The sequence below is a fragment of the Tupaia chinensis genome, unplaced genomic scaffold (assembly GCF_000334495.1).
Source record: "Tupaia chinensis unplaced genomic scaffold, TupChi_1.0 Scaffold000361_2, whole genome shotgun sequence".
In the NCBI taxonomy this organism is placed as follows: domain Eukaryota; kingdom Metazoa; phylum Chordata; class Mammalia; order Scandentia; family Tupaiidae; genus Tupaia; species Tupaia belangeri.
Window position 1 is genome coordinate 764,641 of NW_006159858.1, and position 10,461 is coordinate 775,101.

Here is a 10,461-nt window from a genome sequence, read left to right on the forward strand (position 1 = left end):
ATATAGAAGACAAAATCTCTTTTTTTTTTTTTGGAGAGGTTTTTGCTATAGGGCGCATGCACTCGCCAGACAAAGAGAGACAGAGAGACACAAACTGAGACATCACTTCACAGGGAGATGGCCACGCTGCAATCCCTTCTCCTCCATTCTCCTCTTGAATCTTGGGCCCACACACACATGAACCCGGCGTGAGTTTAAGCCACCAGATCTGGGACTCAAACCATGGGCAACTATATGGGAGTCCAGTGACTTAGATGTTATGCCAACTGCTGGTCCCCAGAACCTCTAACCTAGGAAAAAAAAAAAAACCAAAAAGGAATATGAAATAACAAAAAAATTAAGGATAATATACAAGAAATAATAGATTCCATTAAAAGTCCAAACATCTGAATAATTGGTATTCCAGAATGTGAAGAAACTAATAAGGGCATTGAAAATATATTCCATGAAATCCTGGGAAAAAAACTCCAGGCCTAGAGAAGCATTCAAATATTCAGACCCAAGAAATACAAAGGGCACCAAATAGAGTCAACCCAAGATCTTCTCCAAGGCACATCATAGACAGACTGGACAAAATGACATACAAGATACTAAAATTGATGAGCGAGAAACTTCACGTTACTTACAAGGTTTTCCCATCAGGCTAACAGGAATCTTTCATTGGAAATAATGCAAGAAAGGAAAGAATGGGGAAATAAATTCAAAGTATTAAATGAAAAACAATTTCAACCAAGACTACTATACCTGGCAAGATTATCTTTCATATGGGAAGAAAAGATAAGAACATTCCTGGATAAGTAAAAACTGAAATAATTGGGAACCAGCAGTTAGCGTAATGGCTATGTTGCTGGACTCCCACGTAGTCGACCGCGGTTCACGTTCCGGACCTGGTGGCTTAAAACTCACGCCGGGCGCATGAGCGTGCGTGCCCAAGATCCCGAGAAGAGAATGGAGGAGAAGGGATTTCTGCGTGACCATCCCCTCTGGGGAGTGATTTCTCGCTTTCTGTCTCTCTGTCTCTGTCTGTCTGGCGAGCGCACGCACCCTATAGCGAAAAAAAAAAAAAAACTGAAATAATTCACCAATTCCAGATTGGTAGGGACAAGTCTGGAAATATCGATAATAACATTGAATGGTAATGGTTCAAATTCTCCAATCAAGAGACACAGAATGGCTGAATTGATAAAGAAAAAAAACAGAAACCCTCCATCTGTTGCCTACAAGAAACCCACCTCATAGATGAAGACATACATAGACTAAAAGTTAAGGACTGGAAAAAGATATCCCATGCAAATGGAAACTAGAAAAGAACAGGAGTCACGATACTGATCTCAGGCAAAACAGGCTTTAAGACAAAAACTGTAAGAGACAAAGAAGGGCATTATATAGAAGTAAAAGGGATAATTCATCACGAAGATTTAACACTTACAAATAACTATGCACCAAATTCAGGAGCACCCAAATAAGTGAAGGAAAGACTTCTAGATCTAAAAGGAGAGATAAACTGCAACACACTAATTTGGGGGGACCTCAACACCCCATTATCACCTTTAGATGGATCGAGACTGAAAATAAGCAAAGAGATTCGGGACCTAAATGATACCATAAATCTGATGGACCTGACATACATCTATATAACTTTCCCCAAAAAAACCACAAAATACATACTTTTCTCACCTCCGCATGGTACCTTCTCAAACACTGACCACATGATAGGGCACAAAACAAGCCTTAACAGATTCAAAGGCATAGAAATTATATGCAGCATCTTCTCTGACCATGATGGAATTAAACTTCCTATCAATTTTGGGGAAAGCCCTCAAAAATACATGGAAACTAAATAACCTACTCCTGAATGATGTCAAAAATACTAAAGAGATTAAGACTGAAATCAAAAGATTCGTGGAAACAAATGATAATAAGTGCATGAGTTTCCATAATTTATGAGACACTGCAAAAGCAGTCCGAAGAGGGAAGTTCATAGCAATTAGCACACAGAAGAAAAAGATGAAAGGGTGGTAAATGGTAACCTAACATTATGCCTCAGGGAAATAAAAAAAACACAACCAAAAGAATCCAAAAAATGCCAGAGAAGAGAAATAATAAAGATTCGAGCAGAAATAAACAAAACAAAAAATAAACAAACTATACAGAAAATAAGTGAAAGCAAACGCTGGATCTTTGAAAAGATAAACAAGATTGACACACCACTAGCTAGGCTAATCAAGAAGAAGCGAGAAAAGAACCAGATAAATCAAATTCACAATGAAGCAGGCAATATTACAATGGACATAGTAGAAATGCAGAACATCATTAGAAGATACTATGAGCATCTATACAACAACAAACAAGAAAACCTGGTGAGATGGACAAATTCCTGGACACATATTCTACCAAGATTGAATCAGGAGGTCATAGAAAACCTGAATAGTCCCTTAAAAATCAATGAGATTGAATCAGTAATAAATAACCTCCCAAAAAAGAAAAGCCCAGGTACTGATGGCTTCACTTCTGAATTCTACAAAGCTATTAAAGAAGAGGTAACCCTCCTTCTTCACAAATTATTTCTAAATATCCAAAAGGAAGGAACTCTCTCAAATTCATTTTACGAAGCCTCCATCACCCTCATTCACAAAATATAAGGATATGACAAAGAAGGAAAACTACAGACCAATTTCTCCAATGAATATAGATGCAAAAATTCTCAACAAGATACTAGCAAATCATATCCAACAACATATAAAAAAGATTATTCATCACGACCAGGTAGTGTGGTAGGCAGTTAGTTAGCCATGAGCAGGCAGCCCTAAGAGAAAAGCGAAAGGCTCACCTAGCTTCAGGTGCCAGGAGGGTGAGGCAATTTGCCATATTAATTCCTTGAGGCTTGAGAGAAGCTTACAGGGATAGTTCGTAGATTTTCTTTTGTCAAAAGGACCCAAGCAAGCATTTGGTCATTAATATGATAGACTAATTGGGTGATCTAACTGAGGCAACCTAACTCGCACTGGGCATACGTAATTAGGTGACCAAATTCCTCACTTTGCCTGTGAGGAAGGTGCGCAGGTGCAGGAGAGAACGTGTGGATTCAAATTTAAAGGAAGAACATAGGCAGTGTAAGGGGGCCGCCCACTAATGAATATTCATGACCTCTAGTAATAAGAATAACTGTTGACCAGTATCAAACGCGGTTGCCACTTGGCAATCCGCAGGCCCAAAAGCCTGTTGGGTGTACTTTCTTCCTTTCCTTTCTTTCTATTAAACTTTCTTTTCTATCTACTTCAATCGTGGTTGCGCCTAGGGACAGATCTCTAATTTTAGTGATCTGGACCCAAAGAACCAAGGATTTCATAACGCAGCTCAACACTTTTCCATTCGTTAACAGTAGGCTTTATTCCAAAGCTGCAAGGGTGGTTCAACATACACAAAACCATAAACGTCTTTGTATTCCCATGTAGTTGACCGTGGTTTGAGTCCCAGACCTGGCGGCTTAAACTCACACTGGGCACATGTACATGCGTGCCCAAGATCCTGAGAGAACAGAGGAGAAGGGATTGCAGCATGGTCATCCCTCCAGGGGGGTGATTTCTTGCTTTCTCTCTGACTCTCTGTTTTTCTGGTGAGCTCATGCACTCTATAGCAAAACCTCTCAGAAAAAAAAATATGTGTGTGTGTGTGTGTGTGTGTGTGTGTATATATATATATATTATAAATATTGGTGGAGATATGGTGAAAGGGGAATCCTACACTGATAGTGGGACTGTTAATTTGCCCAGTCACTGTGGAGAACAATATGGAGGTTCTTCAAAGATCTACAACTAGAACTACCATGTGATACAGCAACACCAAGGAGAATGCACAGTTGGAAAAGTACTTGCACATCTGTTTATTGCAACATTATTCATAATTGCTAAGACATGGACCCAACCAAGATGTCCACAAACAGATAAATGGATTGAAAAAGTATGGCACATATACTCTATAGAATATTACTCAGGCATAAAAAACAATATGACCCTGGAATTTGATACCAAGTGGGTGAATATGGAAGATTTACTGCTGAGTGAAGTAAGCCGGACTATGAAGGAGAGACATTGTATGTCTCCATTCAACATACACCAACGGTCCACACTCTATAGTGGAAACAGAGATTAGAGAACCTGGAAGAATTTAAAATGATTATAGATACAGGAGACAGTGTGGGAAGAGGGAGGGAGAAAGGGGAAGAAGGGTGGGAAAGGCAAGACATTTATGGGACACAGAAATGGGTTGTTATCTGTTGACGATAATGTATTTTGTATCCTTGACTGGTGTAAAGCCTATTCCTGTTGGGTATATTCAACTTACAAAAGAAGTGAGGTATAGTAATTAAATGTATTAAAACTTTAAAAAATAAAAAACCACATTTTGAACACATTTTATTCAAATAAATATAGATTCTTTCTGTGATATTTAACTTTGCAGAGCTTATATCTCTTTATAAAGCTATACTGGAAATTAATCACTCAACTTTTATTTTTATGCATGTAAATGGTTCTAATATTTATTATATAACACATGGTGCTAACAATTAACTCTTGCATACTTTTGTGTGTTTGCTTAATGAAATTTATAGTTCACAAGTAATATTATATGTGCACTTAATGTAGAAATACTATACCATATATGTGCTTAATGTATACATGCAAGATTGAATTAATATATCACTTGTAGCTGACACATAAGAAAAATATATATAGGATTTTCTTCAAACAACTATATATAAATATTTTGACTATAATATTAAATATTTTAAAGCTGTTAGTGGGAATATTGATATCAATTTCAACATTAGGGATAAAAGTTTTTCAGTTTGTAGAAGGCTGTGACTTCTGAAGAGTAAGGAAAAGAAATTGGGGCCAGCAGATGGCATAGTTATTAGGGCACTGGACTCCCACCTGGCTGACTGTAGTTCTAGTTCTGGACTCAGAGGCTTGAAACACATGATGGGCGTGTGTGTGTGCCCAAAATTCCAAGAGGAGAATGGTTTATGACATGGCCATCCCCTCTGGAGGGGAGGGGTGATTTCTCTCTTTCTAGCTCTCTGTCTCTGGCAAGCACATGTGACACATAGCAAAAATCTTTAAAAGAAAAATAATAAATACATTAGATTTCCTACATTCTTTACTTTTTACCCACCCCATGAGCCATAACAAGACTATAAGCGGTGTCTCAGCCTCTCTAATGAGGAAAGAATATCTTTTTGTTCTGGAGAGCTTTCACACTTATGTCTCCATTCACAGGTTTGTGTTCATCTATGATCTCAGTTTACCTAAGTCATGCCACCATTTGTCTTAAAGGCTAGCACTTTTTTCCTTGAAGTGAAGAGCAAAAGAGAGTCATTTCTTTAAAGTGGAAACCAGGCCTGCACCTCAGGAATAAAAGAAGTATCAGATGAAAACCTTTCCATCCAGGTGAGGATATATCTCCTCTTTAATGCTTTTTTTCTAAAATACTTCAATAACAACAACAACAAAAAAGACATATGGGTAATCTGTTTCCTTTGAGAGTCCACTGCTGAGCTTGGAGGGGGCACTTGCTGCTCTTAGTAACAGATATCACCCAGACAGTTTTAATTCCCTTTGACTTCTCAGTCCCACCTGCAAACTGAAAATTGAAGAAAACTGTCTCAAAAACATGAAATCCTCTTTTACCCAGTGGGATACCTTTATTCCTGAGTAATTTCTCCAAATGACACCCTTGAATCTCTGAAAATATAAAAATTGCCTGTAGAGTTGAGGTAAATGAGGGCTAGATTCATTCATTATTTCTTTCTAGATTCCCATTCACCTCTAGCTGTAGGAAGCATCACAAACACAGAATTGATCAAAAGCGTATAAATATGTTACTCAGGTCATTGCAAGGAGCATTTTTTTGTTTGGTGGTTGTTCTTGATTTTAGTATAAGCAAACCTGAGCAGTGAAAATATTCAGGTATAAATGGAAATTTTTCTTTCTGAAAGATAATATTTCTCCCTCCAAATTATGTTATTATTTCTCTGAAATTCCAAGGCAAATTCTGATATCTATTCAGATTCTATTCTTGGATCCTTGCCTATATCCAAAATCATACTTATTGCCAACAAGAAGTAAGCATAATTGATACACAACCCTTGGTGCTAATCTTTGGTTCGTTATAGATTGTCATTGCATCTCTTAGGAAAGTCAAGACTGTGTATCAGTAGTAAAGTAATCAAAACTCTCAGTGGCTGAGGCCAGCAGTTGGTGTAATAGCTATGTTACTGGACTCCCATGTAGTCAACTGCGATTCAAGTCCCAGACCCGGTGGCTTAAACTCACACCGGGCGTGTGTGTGCATGTGTGCCCAAGATCCCGAGAGGAGAATGAAGGAGAAGGGATTGTGGCATAGCCATCTCCCCGGGGGAGTGATTTCTTGCTTTCTGTCTCTCTGTCTCTCTGTCTTTCTGGCGAGCGCGCATGCCCTATAGCAAAAACCTCTCAAAAAATAAATAAATAAATAAATAAATACTCAGTGACCTACAGAAATTAAGGAGAAAAAAGAGAGGCAAGACATTTATTTTATTTATTTATTTTTATTATCATCATAATCTTTTTTATATTACATTGAATTGCATATAACTTTACAGTGTATTACATTGCTTTTTCAAAAAGGAATGCCATGCACGTCAGTCAATACAAAGACATTAATCTTCCCAATTCAACATTCAATATCTTTTCATTGTTTTTCCTAATCATTATTATTATTCCAATTATTTTTTAAACAGTCAATCACTATTTCTCATTTTGCTTGTAAAAAGACTTAACCCATCATGAAATACTTCTCAGACCAATTCAGTTGAGAATACTATACCCGTCATCAACAACAGGTAATAAGCTATATCTGTGTCCCACTGACGTCCTGCCTCTCTATTTGTTCTCTTGCTATCTTTCTCTATCCTCTTCTCTTCACAACCCCTCCCATTCCACACTGAGGCAAGACATTTATGAGACTCAGAAATGAATAATTATCTGTTGATGATAATATGTATAGTATTCTCAACTGGACGGAAGTGTATTCATGTTGGGTAAATTCACTTTACAAGGTAACTAATGTATAACAATGGAATTTGTAAGATAAATAATAAAATAAAAAGTGATCAGTACTTAGGAATCCTGACAAATAAACTAAGCATCCTCTCAAATAATATCATTTGACACACAGAAGAGAAAAGAAGTGCTGAAGGGTCTCACATAGGCAAGTCATGCTCAGACCCAGAAGTAACATGTTCTAGCCACTTCTTTTCACAAATTAGGTAGAGTTTAACAGAAGGTCCCACCTCAGCAAAGGACACCATAAATGACAATCCTAACATGTTTATGATGGCAGAGCCAGCAAAAGATGAGAACAGGCAATCAGAACCAACTCAGTTCTCTAAAAGAAGAATTTTTTTCTTTCAAAAATGTGTATAAAATTGAGTAGAGATTACCGGAAATCAAAATATAGAAAAATATACATTTTTCAGTTCACTGTCAATATTCTGCTTGTAGAAAGTAATAACCTGGCAGCAGTGTGCACAATCTCTTCATAAATAACGACAGGGAAACCACTACTCTCTTATCTCCAAACATACATACTTTGGGACTTTTGTCATTTATATATTATTTTTTACCAAAAATGTTTTGAGGTAGCTTACCAAGATACATAGAGCAAAACAGAATAAGGAAACAGTAAATCAGAAGAAAGGGAAAAGAAGAATAAGGAGATAAAGATGCTCCAAAATTAGAATCCACTGTCTGTGACAAGAAATCTGGTATGCTTTTCTAGAAGTCTGTCACAAATTTTCTACTCAATTTTCCAGGAGCCACAAGGAAAAAAAAAAGAAATATGATCAGTGATACAATACATAGTATCCACAATATAAAATAAATTATGTTATCAGAAGCAGCATATTCTCACACAACCCTTGGGTCCTCATGAATAGGCCATATATAACACAGTGATTCATGTGCAGAAAGGTTGTCTAAATAAGCACAATGCTATAAGATTGTATCTTGTATCATTTACAACAGTCTCCCAGTCTATGTCATAAACATTTTTCCTATGATTTTCAGATTTAGTAATAATTATTACGGTGAACTGTGTTTGTCAATAACCCACATCTTAAAGGCTACTCAAAATATGAATGAAGCAAGAAACATGGGTATGTTTCCCAAATATAACATTCATATAAGCTGGAGCTCACAAATGAGCATTAAAGTCTCTGAATGTGAACTTCTATTGTCCATTTGCTTCACACAGTGCTGTTTTTGAACTTGAATTTGAGTATCTTTAGGCCTCCAGTACATTCTCCAGTTTGACCATAATTCCTTACCACTTCTTACTGTGGTCCAATTTATGTTCTCCATGCAGTCCCTGTGGAAATGTGAGTTTGAGACCCTGGGTGTTTGACTCAGTAAAACAAAATGTTTCATAAATTCAGTGTCTGTTCCTTCTGTACCAGCTGCTTTGAGGAAATATAAAACAAACAATAACTACATTCATGTTTCTCAAACAGCTAAGTCTGTTGGGGAAGATAATAGCAAAACATTTAAAAACATGTAGTACTAAAATAACAATAACTAGCCTATATACTTTATGGCTTTTTATATTTTAGCAAGCTATTTCACATTCATCACTAAAGTAGTTTCTTCCAAGGGTCCCATGAAGCAATCAATATGGGGATTATAGTTCCCACTTTTCAGATAAAAAAACTGAGATCCAAAAATGTAAGTTTCCGTACCTTAAGGTAGAAGGCTTATCACAGATACAGGATAAGCTCTCCCATAGGGGATACTCTGTCTTTCACAGTGTAACATTCTCCACAGTACCATATACAATAGGCATATCATATTTTTTTTAATTGATAAGCCAAATAATCTTTTGGTCAATGTACATACTGACTTAGAAAAACAGACAGTAAGAGTAGCTTGTAGATAAGAAGGATAAGAGTTCACAAGGCACACTGCATTATATCCAATATTTGTGGATTATACAAAGTCCCAACACTTGGTGGCAGATCCGCTGACGTGTGTGTGAGGGGAGACTACTCAGTGTGGATGTCACTTCACCTTTAGCAGACTCGCCACCATGAGCAGCACTTTAGCAAAGATCTCAAAGATCAAAGCCAAAATGGCTCAGATTCAAAAGAGCAAGGCCACAGTACACCATCTAGGACTTCTTAAGGCATGCCTTGCTAAACTTCATTGAGAACTCGTAACTCCTAAAAGTGGTGGTGATGGACCAGGAGAAGATTTGATGTGGTGAAGACAGGTGATGCTCGAATTGGATTTGTAGGTGGTAGCCTAGGAGTTCACTACTCTGACCACGGTGCCTAGTGTCATCAAATACAAAGGTGCCAAGATCTAGCTCTTGTATCTCCCAAGTATTATTGAAGGTGCCAAGGATGGAAAAGGTAGAGGCTATCAAGTCTTTGCAATGGCTCAAACTTGTAACTTGATCCTGATTGTCCTGGATGTCCTGGAAACCCTTGGGACATAAGAAGACAATTGAAAATGAGTTTGAAGGGTTTGACATTCGCTTGGACAGCAAACCACCCAGCATGGCTTTAAGAAGAAGGACAAAGGAAGCATTAATCTTACTACCACTTGCCCTCAAAGTGAACTGAATGCTCAAACTGTGAAAAGCATTCTGGCTGAATAAAAAATTCATAATGTTGATGTGACTCTGCGTAGCAATGCCACTGCTGATGACCTCGCTGAGGTAGAAGGAAACAGAGTTTATATCCCTTGTATCTGTGTGTTAAATAAAATTGACCAGATCTTCATTGAGGAATTGGATATCATCGATTAGGTGCCTCACTGTGTACCCATCTCTGCCATCACCATTGGAATTTTGATGACCTGTTGGAAAAGATCTGGGACTATCTGAAACTAGTGAGGATTTACCCTAAACCCAGAGGCCAGTTACCAGATTACACATCCCTGGTGGTGCTGCCTTACTCCAGGACCACAGTGGAGGACTTTCGCATGAAGATTCACAAAAATCTTATCAAAGAATTTAAATACACTATGGTCTGGGGTCTGTCTATGAAATACAATCCTCAGAAAGTGGGTAAAGACCACTTGTTGGAGTATGTCATTCAGATTGAGAAGTGAAACCTTCCCCTTCCCCATCAGTGTGGCTCTCAACAGCAGCTTTCTCCATGAACAACACTTGGCTTCAGCAGTCACTGGATCAGCATTCAGAAAAGGGAAATGGCAGCACCCACACTGGAATGTCACTTGTTTTGTCCTTTGTCACCTTGTATGTTGAACTGTATAAAAGACCTGGTAGTGAAGGGACCAGCAGTTAGCATAATGGCTATGTCACTGGATTCCCATGTAGTTGACCACAGTTCGAGTCCCAGACCCAGTGACTTAACCTCACGCCGGGCTCGTGTGTGTGTGTGTGTGTGTGTGTGTGTGC

At 37.9% G+C, this 10,461-nt stretch overlaps 2 pseudogenes; one reads left to right on the forward strand and one right to left on the reverse strand.

Annotated features, from left to right (window-relative positions):
• LOC102487138 (nuclease-sensitive element-binding protein 1-like) overlaps positions 1-1,685 on the reverse strand; it is a 29,973-nt pseudogene extending 28,288 nt beyond the window's left edge.
• Positions 1,686-9,123: 7,438 nt separating this feature from the next.
• On the forward strand, positions 9,124-10,151 carry LOC102487561 (developmentally-regulated GTP-binding protein 1 pseudogene; annotated as a pseudogene).
• The last annotated feature ends 310 nt before the right edge of the window (positions 10,152-10,461 follow it).